The sequence below is a fragment of the Castor canadensis genome, chromosome 1, assembly GCF_047511655.1.
Source record: "Castor canadensis chromosome 1, mCasCan1.hap1v2, whole genome shotgun sequence".
Taxonomy (NCBI): Eukaryota; Metazoa; Chordata; class Mammalia; order Rodentia; family Castoridae; genus Castor; species Castor canadensis.
The window spans coordinates 116,485,668-116,498,861 of record NC_133386.1 but is presented as its reverse complement, the minus strand read 5'-3'; the positions used below and the strand labels follow the sequence as shown (position 1 = coordinate 116,498,861).

The window sequence follows — 13,194 nt, the reverse complement described above, 5'->3', positions numbered from 1 at the left end:
GAATCTACGTCTTTAAAAAAAAAAAAGCTCATGTTTGTAATCCCAGCTACTCAGAGACAAAAACCAGGAGGATGGCGGTTAGAGGCCAGCACAAGCAAATATATGCATTTCAACAAATGAACTGGACCTGATGGAATAAGCCTATAATTCTATCTACATGGGAGGTGTACATAAGAGGATCATGGTCTTAGGCCAGCCTCAAGCAAAAATGCAAGAGCCTAACTGGCTCAAGAGGTAGAGCTAGCCTAGCAAGAATGAGGCTCTGAGTTTAAAACCTCAGTATCATAAAAAAAAAAAAAAAAAGAAAAAGAAAAAGTGACATGAGTGTAAAATGTGGTGGGAGACAGGGGGTGAAGAGGAGAAGACAAAGGGAGAAAGTGATCCGGGAGGGGTTGAATATATCAAAGTACTTCACACACAAGCGTGAAATCCACTAAAATTGATTTTAGAAGAGGGGAGAGGAGGTATAAAAGAGTAATAGAGGAGGTGAATTTGAACAACGTATATTGTATGCATGTGTAGAAGTATCACAATGAAACCCAATTGTACAATTCATACCCATAAATAAAAATAAATCTGTATGTATATAGACAAGGATTAGGGAGTGATAAGCGTCATGAAACAGGGTGATGAGTTAATAAACAATTATTTTTCCTTTTACTGAAATGGTTTTTTGTTATTTTGAAAAATTTTAAAAAAACAACCTCAATACATTATTGTAAAGAAAAGGAGTTTGGCTCAGTAAATTAAGAAACAAGCACCTCCAGATTTTCAATCTAGCTGTCTACTTGTAACTAACATGGCTGAAGTAGTTTGGTCATCGATTCTCCATCTACAGCAAATGGAGTACTCACCTGGCTCACACATGAACACACAGCAGCCTGACAGCAGAGTTTCTTGTATGAGTGATGGATGGAGCAAAAGACTCCTGCATTATATAAATGCTAGTTAAAGCCAAAGTGTGTTAAATATATTGTTTCCTTGGTGGTCAGCTGATCTCCTTTATCAAATCCGATTCTCTAAAATATCTACAACCTGTCTCTGGACAATTCTCCATTAATTCTCCTCAGTGTCATCTCTGCCATTAACTTGGAAAAGGAAGAAATATATTCTAATGAGAATGTTAATTATAGAAAGTACTTTATTGCCAACTTGGCAACCTTATAAATCAATGCTTTGCACTCCACTGCCACAGAGATGCAAAGTCGTTCATTCTACAAGGCCAAAAGTGACAAGTAAAATTTTGAGAAATGCTATCACATGATATGGTGTCCTAAACCAGACATTCATAATCTGAAAGACCCCAACTATTGTAATAACACCTTATTTCTCACAAAAAATTTTACATAAAATAAATCCATGACAATATTCAAAAATAATTGCTGTGTTAGATGAAAATAGACATTCCTATAGGTAAAGAAAAGGTTGCAATTCACCAAGGAAAAAGTTATTTCTTTTAATAATTGTCCTTCTACCCTCTCATTACTCTTGTTACCTGTAATTGGTGTCAACATGGGATCAATCCAATGTCTCTACTTCCTAGAATTCTTGTGAAGATTAAGTGATATATAAACTACTTAGACACACAGCGAATTCTATAAATTTGTTGCTATTGTGTTAGTATCCACGTTGGCTATGAAAACTGGATTTCTCCTCTGTACCTGCCTAGAGGTATATTCCCAAGGTGTATTGCTGCTCTCTTAACTCTATCCGGCCTGTCCCAGAACCCTGTTCAACTCTCTGCCGCCTTTATTGTTGCTTTATCTAGGCTTCTTCAACAGTCTCTGCCCATGCCACGGGAATTATGGGTAAGTATTAGGCCCACAAGAAGTATCCAGGTAGCAAATGTACATGACTTTATGTGGACTGAGGGATTCTGATTGCTTCTCCAGATTTGTCTCACAGCCCCAAAGAGAATTTTTTCCTGGTAATTTATCCTTTTTTTGGTTTTATTCTTTGTTTTTTCTTAATACTACATATAGAATATTGGTTCTACTCTGTATTCTTAGGACAAATGGCCACCTGTCTTACAGTTATCAAACTCAAGGAGTGGGAATTAAATGAAGTCAAAACTATCACTTAAAGCTAGGCATAGCATTCTAAAGCTTCCCAAGAGAATCTCTTCTCTCTCTCTCCCCTTTCCATCGGTGACAAAGCAGCACCTTGTTATGTTGTTCCCATCTGTGTCCATCTGCCCTTCCCACTGCAGCAGTGATCACATGACATAGGCTGGACAAAGCATCCCAACAACTTTGGACACTGTCATGATTTTGAGGGGGCAGGTGATGAGAACAGGCCGGTCAGTGTTCCTTAGAAATTGATATGGACACGAAGTCAGGGGTCACCCTCTTGTCTGTGGGATAATTAGCAGAGAGGATGACTCAAGTCAGCAGTCATGGTCCTTACTACATGAAGAAAGCATTGCCAGACAATCTGATAAATTCTAAGTTAGATTAAGTAACTCACATTCGTTGCATTCACTGTATTGTTAGGCACTGTGCCTAGTACTCCAAATAAATTTCTTATTTGGTCTTTGCAAAACTTATTCAAGGTAAGTATTATGTTCCCATTGGCAGATGAGAAATTTGAGACTCAGAGAAATAAAGTAACTCACCGCAAATCATATCACCATTCAGGGTCTCCACATTTGTTTGGTTTCTGTATCCTATCTGCAAACTTTGATTATATAGACTCAATACATGTATATTTATTTATAAATTATATTTAGCTCTATTTTCTGATAGACAATGTATATTATAAATCATAATGAAAAAGATAAGATGATAATGCAAAGTTTTAAATAAATAATGTTTTAAATACAGTTATCATATAATGGCTTCAGACTACCATTATTGCTAATCGTTTAGGGGACAATTTATACTTAGGGAAATGTCTGTCATATGGGAGTGGTGATGACTGAATATTTCTGTCTTTTTTTGGTAGCACTGGGATTTGAACTCAGGGCCTCACACTTGCTGAATATTTCAAATAGTAATCTTGACACATTTTTACCTGACTACTCAGATCATATTGGATTGTATTTACCTCAAATGTGACTGGCAAGAAAAAGTCTTACCGCCCATCTGTGCTGTTAATACCGTTATCTTCTACCCATTTTTTCTTTTGAAGGATCTTTGTGAGTCATTTTTCTATCTCATAAGACAAAGCAAACACAGTGAAGGACAGTCAGTAAGTCACCAAGGAGATCTCTCTGTCCCTCTACAGGATGTGGAGCTACCGCTGGTGAGAAGCACATTCCACCCACTCGGAATGACAGGCTGAGGCCCAAGCAAGCCCACACAGCACTTACTGCCTGATGTGTTCCCTTGTTTAGAGTTAATAAAAAGCAAATAACAAACGTGAATTGGATTTCTGATCTCGTGTGATGATCGTACTCAACTGGAGAACCTGCTCCCAACTTCAGACAACCACTACTCTGCACAAGCTCCTGGAGGGCAAGTATGATGTCTTCCTCAGTCTTTTTTTTACTAATGCTTTTAAAGTATCTATCCTATCGCTCAATCCTCGGAAGAAACATATTAGCTAGATATATTACAAGCCCCAATTTATAGATGAAAAACTTGAGGCAGAGATGTATTCACTTAGCTGAGATGTTAACCTGGCATAGGTCACAGAGTTATCAAGTGATAGAGCTAGGATTTGTGCCCATATGAGGAATCTCATGCCATGTTCTTCTCAACAGGCTCATTCTCCCCCATCTTAGTAGCATATGTGTACACAAACACTCAATAAAATATCCTGCTGTATTACCATATGTGATATAAATACAAACTCGTAATTATACACATACGCAGCAATAGAACAATGAAGCTCCTTCCTTCCACCCACCCATCTACCCATTATCCATTCATTTTACTTCATTACTTTTTTCAAGCACCAAGCAGGGACAGGATAATGTTCTAGGAATCAAGGATGCAGTAATGAATGAAACCGAAAAATATCCCTGCCTGTCTGAGATCTTATGGGGACAAACAATAATTTGACTTAGAAGTAATTTAAATCCTATGGTATGTTAGAAGGCATTAACTGATGAATGGGGACAACAGGAAAAAGAAGGTTGAGGGTATCGTCAGTTTTAGAAAGGAGTCTAGGGAGGCCTAACTGAGTAGGGAACATGTAAATAAGACTTGAAGGAATTGAGGCAGCCGCAGGAAGAGTGAAGAGACCACACAGCTGCAGCAGGATGAGTGTGGTAGGCAGAAAAATGGTTCCCTAAAGGTATCCGTGTCCAACTACCAAGAAGCTATGAGTATGTTCCCTTACATGCCACAGGGCGGGGGTAGATGTCATTCAGTATTTTGTGATAGGAGATTATCCTAGATTATCTGGATGATCCCAATGTGATTAGAGAATATAGGAAAATAAGATAGAGATGTGGAGACAAAAGCAGAGGCCAGAGCAATGTGATTGCTAGAGGGACAGAGGAGACGAGAAAAACAGGCAGCCTCTAGGAACTTGAAAAGATGGAGAAAGGATGCTTTAGGGCCTCCATGAGGAAAGCAGCCATGACAGCACAATAATTTTTAACCCAAGGAGGCTTCTGGCTTCCAAAACCCTAAGAACAAAAATTTGTATTGTATAAGTCTGTGACAATTCATCATGGAAGAAACAGGAAACTAATACAGTGAGGAAAGGAAAGTGTAGCAGATGGGGCCCAGGAGATCACTAGGGTCAGATCACGTAGGGTCATGGTGGCCTTTCTATGGACTGTAGCCTTCACTCCAAGCAAGATGATGAAGAGTAGAGGGCTTGAGCATTGAAGAAACATGATCTGAATTATGTCATTAAAGGCTCTCTGTGCCTGGTGTGAGGAAGACTCAAGGGGCTAGAAGTGGAATATGAAGGGCCTGAGCATTGGATGGCCGAGATGGAAGCAGGGGATGAATTTAAGGACCCCTGAAATTATTCACACAATAAATGAAGGTAGCTTGGCCCACAGTGTCAGCAATGAAAAGAATTAATTGGACAATGGAAATATTCTCAAGGTACAGTGCACAGGATTGATCAGTAGATTGGGTGTGGAATAGAAGATACAAGGAGGAGACAAAAAAGATTTCAAAGATTACCTTGAGCAGCTTGAAGGGTGGAGTTGTCATCAATGAACAAGAATGTATTTGGGGTAGGGATGTTCACATTTGCTGAAGATCAGGAATTCAGCTTTGCATTTGCTAAGTTTCTCAGTTGTGAAGCTGGTGGGATTTATCCATTTTTATTTGCTATGAATATTAATACAATTGAGTAATCCCTACAATTTCTGGGTTTTGTAATTTTCATTCACCATGTTTTATGGGTGATGTTGCTTTCCTATCTGCCTTCTAATTGAAATGACACATTTTTCTATATCTCTTAAAATTGCTCTGGTGATTAATAGTTATAAATTAAACTTTACTCTCTACCATTTGCCCTTAAATTTAACATACATAAACACTCCTTAGATGAGTCATTTAGTATATCAAATCTTGAACTTTATGATTTTTATTTAATTTCCTAACTACTCAGCTTGATGCTCTTCTCTCTCCTAATTATAGTTACTTAGAATTTTCATTTTAGTGTAAAAAGCAAAAAAACAAAAATTACAAACTTCCCAACATTTTATCAGCTTCTGTGCTCACCAGTGTTCTTTTTATTTTATGCTGTAGCTCCACTTCTCTTTTTTCTGGTGCCTTTTTCATGAGAGTCTGAGTGTAATAAACTCATAGATTTTAGGTATCTAAACATATCTCTTTTTTGTCATTATTATGTGATAGTTTATCTGGGTATATAAATCAGCTGAAAGGGGAGAGGGTAGGGTGGGCCTAGAAGAAAATGCTAATATACTTTGTGAGATAATTCAAGTGTATCCTAAACCTGTAATATGGGATTTGACCATCAGGAAACTGGGATTTCACAATCAGGGGATCTGGTCTCCTGTATATAAATAGGAGAAACAAATTCTATGCTTTCCATAACTAGCATGTGTTAAAAACTGGCTGTGTGTCAGTGAACACTTTGAGCTTACTGGAGAGAAAGATGATAGCACTGTGTATATTAATTTTAAGCATGTTCTTATTCACATTATTAGTAAAAGATTCAAAATACCATTTTTATGAGCTCTCCTGGTTTAGAGGTGTTTATTAGACATGCTCTATAGTTCAGTGATTTATATTGCTATTCCTTTATTTTTCTCACATGCAATTTAAACAATTTAACAGGAGGACTTGGTGAGAAAAGGTACTAAAACGCCCATTCTTTTTGTTACTCATGGTAAAATTTAAACCTCCAAGGGGAAGTATATTTGAAATATATTTGTATTCACTGCAAGGCAAAGCTCTTTATCTCTGCTCCATCTTTGAACCTGAGAAGAATATCAAATAGGAGACAACTTTGGGTGGCCCTTCTGAATGTGGGGTGCTCCAAAGCTCTCAGGACAGTCTTGTCAAACACTTGACATACCTGCCAATTTGCTGGATCTGTATTTGGATGCTAAAAAGTCTCTTCTAATAAATGCAAATAAATAAATCCGTGAAGAAACCAGATCTGTGGAAATAATTTTGTTCAGTTTAAAGATGGTTTTCACAAACTGCAATTTTCAAGAAAAGGAATTTTCCTCTCAACAGGCTTTAATAATGGAAATTGAAACAGTTCTGTAGAAGAAAGGAAAGTTGGTATGTATCAATACCCACAGAAAGATGTATTTTCTAATATGAGGTGACAGGTATGAAATGAGACCACAAAATTGTTGGCATTTATAATATTATTTATATTCATTCCTGAATCCAGGTACCATACTGTGATTTTGTTATTCACCAGTTAAAAAGCTGTGAAACCTGAGAAAATTTAGCTAAGAGTTATTGTGCTTGTATGGCTACAGAAAGAGACCCCTTTTTTTTTGCTTGAGTTCCGGTCTGTCCACTTTCATTTTAACCCTGATTTCTGAAGTTTTTCATCTATAAAACCATATAAAAGGTTGAACTTGACATAAATTCTTTAGAGTTGTAGGATTTCTCCCCTTTAATCACTGTCACATATTTTTCTGTGATTACCACAGTATAAACCAGTTTGCTCTGTGGATCAAAATGTTCTAACTGCTTGCCTGTGTTGCAAAGAAGCAACATGCTATTCTGATGACTGAATTATTAATTGATTCCGTCTAAGGCAGGGAAGCTGGCATTTAAGAATGCCTACTATGCATCAGTCTTTTCAGATAGTGTAATTATTTCATTGTTATGCTAGCCTCATAAAGCAGAAAACATCATCACCATTTTTGTAAATGAGGCAACAAAGTCCTGATGAGGGAAAAGAACTTTCCCATGGTGACACAGTAGAGTAAGGGAAATCACAGTCCATGTCCTGGTTTCAAAGGCCCTACATTCGTCAATAAGATATCTGATCTCTAATATAAGGGCACTGAGTGGTGTGGTTGGAGGAAGCTGTGACCTCTACTCATTTGTTGCATTTCAGTTTTTAAATTTTCAATGATGCTAATCAGGTATATAGTGTGCAGACTAGCGCCAGAAGTGCATTTTGACTTGTGGGGAGACTTGGACTGTCCTGGAGAAAGCCTGGTGTCCATCCACAACTCCCAACCCAGTGCAGTGTCTTCTCCTCACAGACACTGATGCCCTCTTGCTACCATCCAGGTGTCCCCCAATCATTCCTCAGGTCTCATTTGTTAAACGTCTATGTACAGACAGGAAATATTTTTCTGTATTGGCCACCAACTATAGTAGAAATTGAAGATAAGTAATACACAGTTCCTATAAGAGTTTATAGTTCTTCAGGAAAAAGGCTTTCAGACAACTAGTTATACTACCCTGTGAAAAATACTACAGGAGACTCATGGAGCAAGTAAAATGAAGGCACACAGAGGAGGAAATTAAGTCTGCCTGTGGTATTTGGATGAAATTTTTCAGAGGAGATAAGCTTTTTCTTGAGGTTAAAAATTGAACAGGAAGTTAAATGTCTAAAGAAGAGAAGGCAAAGAATTCCAAAGAATACTAATTGTACATATAAGGGCAAGATGGTAAAGTAAGGGACCTCGAGAATGGTTGACATGATGGAGGGCGAATAAGAAAAATGAAGAGTGTATGGTTTCTCATAGCTGCCATAATAACATACCAAAAGTTGAGTGACATCAAATCAGAAATTTATTGTTTAACAGTTCTCGAAGCATAAGTCTGAAAGCAAGGTGTCAGCAGGGCGATACTCTTTCTGATGGCTCTAGGAGGGACTTCTTCCTTGTCTCCCTCTAGCTTCTGTTGGGTTCCAGCATTTCTTGATAGGGGTGTGGATTTGACTTGTAGGTGCATTGCTACAATCACCTGGCTATCTTCCCGTTGTGTGATTTCATATCTTCTTTCTATGTGTGTCTGTCAGCCTTCGCGTCCACATTTCCCCCTATGAAAAGGCAAACAAGTCCCATTGGATTAGGGTCCAACAACTTCACTTTTAACTTTATTCCTGTTCCAAAAGTAGTATTGCTTCCAAGTGCGTTTGCATTCTGAGGTACTGAGGGCTAGGAGTTCAACTCTCTTCTGAAAGAGTCAACCCACCACATGGAGTTAAAGCTTAAAGACTTGGCTGGAAAGAGTCATTGAACCAATAAAGAACCATTCGTTCAGCATGTTACACGTTTGCTGAAGAAAAAAAAAATTTTATCCAAAAGAAGCTCAAAGTTGCTTGAGCAACTCTGTAATGAATTTAGGTTGAACAAACAGAAAGAGCATTTTATTAGTCAGTGCTCTGTAACGACTCATTGCGATTTAGTAGCTTATAACAGTAACTTCTTATTGTGGACCACTCGGAGACCAGCAGGGTAGTCTCTCTTCATTAGGAAAGACTCAATGTCAGGGATCCCTGGCCCCGTGCATGACTGAGCAGTCAGGACAAGTTTCTTATGTTTCTCATGACAGTGCAGAGACACAGGAGCCCATGCGGAAACAAATCATTGCTGTCACGTCTGTGTATATGTGCTTACACTTACACAGCAAGTGTCAGGGCCAAGCTAGGGTTAGAGGAAGCAACAATAAAGTCACACGGCAAAGGGACCAAGAAGAGGGTGAAGTGAAGAGCTGGAGCAATCTCCATTTGAACTTCACAGTCAAATGGATCTGCTATCTAAAATTATCATTTTAGCCAGGCATGGTGACTGACATCTATAACCCCAGTTACTCAAGAGGAAGAGGTTTGAGAAATTTTCCTCCATCTCCTTAAAGCTGGTAGTTTGGAACCAGTCCTGGCAAAGAGTTAATGAGATCCCATCTGAACAAAGAAGCCAGGCATGGTAGCATGTACCTCTGTTACCAGAGGCCATAGGAGCCACAGTTAGGAGGCAACAGGACACCCTGAGCAAAAATGCAAGACCCTGTCTGGAAAATAAAGCCAAAAATGGCTGGGAGACATGGCTCCAGTGGTAGAGCATTTGCCTAGCAAGCACCAGGCCCTGAGTTCAAACCCCAGTGTCCCCAAACATACATGTGCATGCATATACATATTTGGTAGGTTATACATAGTCCTTTTATTCTCTTTACTGTAGGCAATAATAGCTGATTATGAAGTCAAAGTCTGTCCTTTCTTTATTGCTTGTATTTTTAACCTGCTCTTACTTGGCTGTCAAAGAAGGAAAAAGCTGATATTCAAGATAAAATGAAAGGAACTGGTAATAACATAATACAACATCTTCCTAGGAACATACAGAGGAATTCTTCTTAACCTGGTGCTAGTTACTGCTTGCCCACTGCAATGAGGTAATGATGCTGTGGTTTCAGGCATGTGTTATACACTTGGGAGTTAGGCACAGGCTTGCCACTCACTATCCTACAGTATCAGTCACCTAATACTCCCCTAGGTAAAGTGTTCATTGTGCTAAGGGGTAGCAGAAAATTGTGTGAACTTGTCTCTCCTGTCAGCTATCCCCAGCTGAGGATGCTGTGCAGGGTGTCAGAATGCCTTATAGAAATCTGGGTTCCATCTGGACTTTCAGTCTGCTTCCACCTCTGTGCTCTGACAACAGCTTCCTGCTGCTGGTGCTCACTCAAAACTCATCCCCATCACTACTGGATTGATATCATCCTCCCACCAGTCCATGTGCACTCAGCCTCACTGCATGGCAGCTCCCACAGGCTCGAAGACTGAATCCATCTCTGGGCTTCTCTTAGTAATTGAATTACAGCTCAAAGCACACAAACCCTTCATCTGTGAAAAAGACAAGAATCTGGATACCACTGTGCTTCATCAGGCAGAAACATGCATTTACTTTCATGGAGGAAAAAACTTAAAAAGAAAAAACAAATGGCTCTTTAGAGTCATTTCTAATAGCTATATTTTTTTCTTAATTTTAAAACTGTAGCATGGTCATAGACCATTATGGAATTACAGAAAATCACAAAGAAGAAATTAAAGACACCCATAACACCACTAGGGATAACCAGTCAACATTTTAGGCTTTTTTTCTTTCCTGTAAATTTTTCATATACACAAGTATGTGTTTTATATAAAGTTGGATCACAGAGAATACTTTTTATTCATCATTAATATTGTGGACATTAAAGGTGTTGTTAATTTGTTGAAAACATGGTTCAAGGAAGAGGAGTGAGGGCAAGGGAGAGTGGCAGGGAAAGAAGAGCCAATACAAGCATGCAGTATCAAACTGCAACCACAGGACCATCCAGGAAGCTAGATAATCAGAAGCACAAGATCATGCAAAGGAATAAGGAAGGAAGAGAATTTATCCACATGTACCCCTGTCCCGTTGGACAAAGATTAACTTTGTCCAACTATACAGTTGGACAAATACAGTGCACTAATTCTGTATTTCTGGGTTGCATGACATGGACATGAGGCAAGTCCCTTTGTCATTGGCCTGAGGTAGGGCACTGTTAGGCTGGGTCTGTGTGAGTTCACGGGGGCTGGTGCACAATAGCAGCTGGAAAATGTATGTGTGGATGTGATGTCATGCAAAATAACCCACAAATGTCTGTGCTGGTCAGCTGTCCATCACTATGGCAAAATACTTAAGAAAACAACTCCAAAGGGGAAAGGTTTATTTTGCAGAGAGGAGAAAATGAGAGAGAGAGAGAGAGAAAGGGGGGAGAGGAAAGGAAGGAAGGAAGGAAGGAAAGAAGGAAGAAAGGAAGAAAGATGACCCAGGGACAAGACATATCCCTCCAAGGCATACCCCTAAGTGATCTAGTTCCTTCAACCAGGCCCCACCTTCTAGTGTCCACCATCTTCACCAAATTATGAATCGTCAGTGGATGAACCCATGTATGAGGTTAGAGTCCTCATGATCCAATCACTTCCCATGAGTCCATCAGTTGGGAACCAAGCCATTAACATGTGAGCTTTGAGGATACATTTCCAATTTAATCCCTAATGTTGTTTAAAGGAAGTATTTTATTGTTATTCTTATGATGTTAGGAAACTAAGATAAGAGAGAAGAAAACCAGAGATGGAGCTGGTATTCTATATCCTCAGAGGACAGATACAGCACCTGCCATTCCTTTTCTTCAGCATCCTCCTAGCACAGTGGCTGCATGGCATACTTGTGCTCTCTTCCCACTGCAGTCATCACAACACAATTGTAGGGAGGATGCTCAGCCTAATGGGATAGAAATCATTAAATATGACCCTTTGGCCTTTTATATCTGAATATTTGTACTCAAAATTACAAAGTAATTTAGGGCAGAATTTTAAAGCTGGGAGCATTTAATTTCAATGCATAAATATCAAATCTCCATTCTACTGTAAGTAGCAATGTTTTGGGCAGTTCAGTGGACATAGAGATTAATTAGATATGGCAGTGGGAACAAGGATAAGGTGGCACAAGTATACAAACATTTTGTCCGACAAATATTGCACCATTGACCACTTATTCATGCTTACATGAATATGATATAAAAAAGAATCAGATATGACTCTTTATTTCAAAGTTTTGCAATGGAAAAATGATTGCTTTCTATGTTTGTTACAAGTTTAATGTGTGTCTGTGTGTGGGTGTGGGTGTATGGTTAGATGTTTACAATAGCCCTGGGGAATGGAGGTTAAGGCTCCAGGATTTGAATTAAGAGTGATGTGGTTTCAAATTTGTTTCTTCCATTACTGGTAGGACAGGACATAGAACTCTAAGTCTCACTATTGTTTCAAAAAGAAAAATGATTATATGAATTTTATCGGGTTGCTATGAGAACAAACCAAGATAATGCATGTAAAGTATTTAGTACATTGCCAAGCATACAGTGACAATGAATTTTAGCTATTTTTTTAATTATTCAAATTCACAGTGAGTTTAAATGAATTGTTTAGAACCATGTGTCACAGAGAGGGCTAGAACCCTTCTTTTTCTGTGTCTCTATCTTGTGATACCTTCTTTGAAATACAGTACTAATGGAAGCTAAGGGTTTCAACTTGAACATCTAACACAATACCTGTCATGCAAAAGATAGTCAATAAATACTATTGAACAACTAACTAGTGGTGAACTCTAAGTCAAATTATAGAGTTGCTATTGAATAATAAAAATAAAACACTTTTCTTGGCATTGCTTTGGAGAACATTAAAGATATCAAGCATTATTTGTTCTTTTGGTCAATCATCTAATGATAAAAATTTTAGGTGCTCAGAACATGAACACATTCAGAGATACATTCTGCATTAGCAAAATGCTCAGGAGAGAAGTCAGGTGCCTAATATCTTGTCAGGGGAAAGAGAATCAGTTGTTGGGACTGGCTGGGGGGAGGAAAAAGCTTTTTGCTTTTGGCTGAGGACAGGCCCATAGCAGGTATCTAGGAAAGGTAAAATGGTTCCTGGATGGCTGGGTATACGACAAAACTAGTAAGTCCATTCAGGCACCAAAGGTTCAAGTTCCTCTAGTCCAGACAAATTAGAACAGGAAGACAGAGACTTCTTGAGAGAGCGACGTGGGAGGGATTCCCATCCTGAAATGTAAGCCTGTGCTTGTTCTATGACAACTACTGGTTCTGGAAATGTATGTGGCTACAATATCTCTACTTCATTACCTGAGTATTACTATGGTGCTGTTAGGTCTTCTTCACTGAGCACCTGGTATGTGCCAGGCACTGTATGTATGTTACTGCATTCAGTCCTCCTAACTCTCCTGCACTCATGAGGAATTGGAGCTCAGGACAGGGCTTGGTTCACACCCTCAGAGCTTGACCCAGGGCCAAGCAGAGCAGG

The 13,194-nt window shown here is 38.9% G+C and overlaps 1 long non-coding RNA gene across 1 annotated transcript in view; it reads left to right on the top strand.

The window, feature by feature from the left end:
• Positions 1 to 3,359, top strand: part of LOC141420810 (uncharacterized) — a 51,514-nt gene extending 48,155 nt beyond the window's left edge. Inside the window, exon 4 of the long non-coding RNA XR_012445466.1 lies at positions 3,226 to 3,359. This is a non-coding gene — a long non-coding RNA (uncharacterized lncRNA). The remainder of the gene's footprint in view (positions 1 to 3,225) is intronic.
• Positions 3,360 to 13,194: the final 9,835 nt, after the last annotated feature.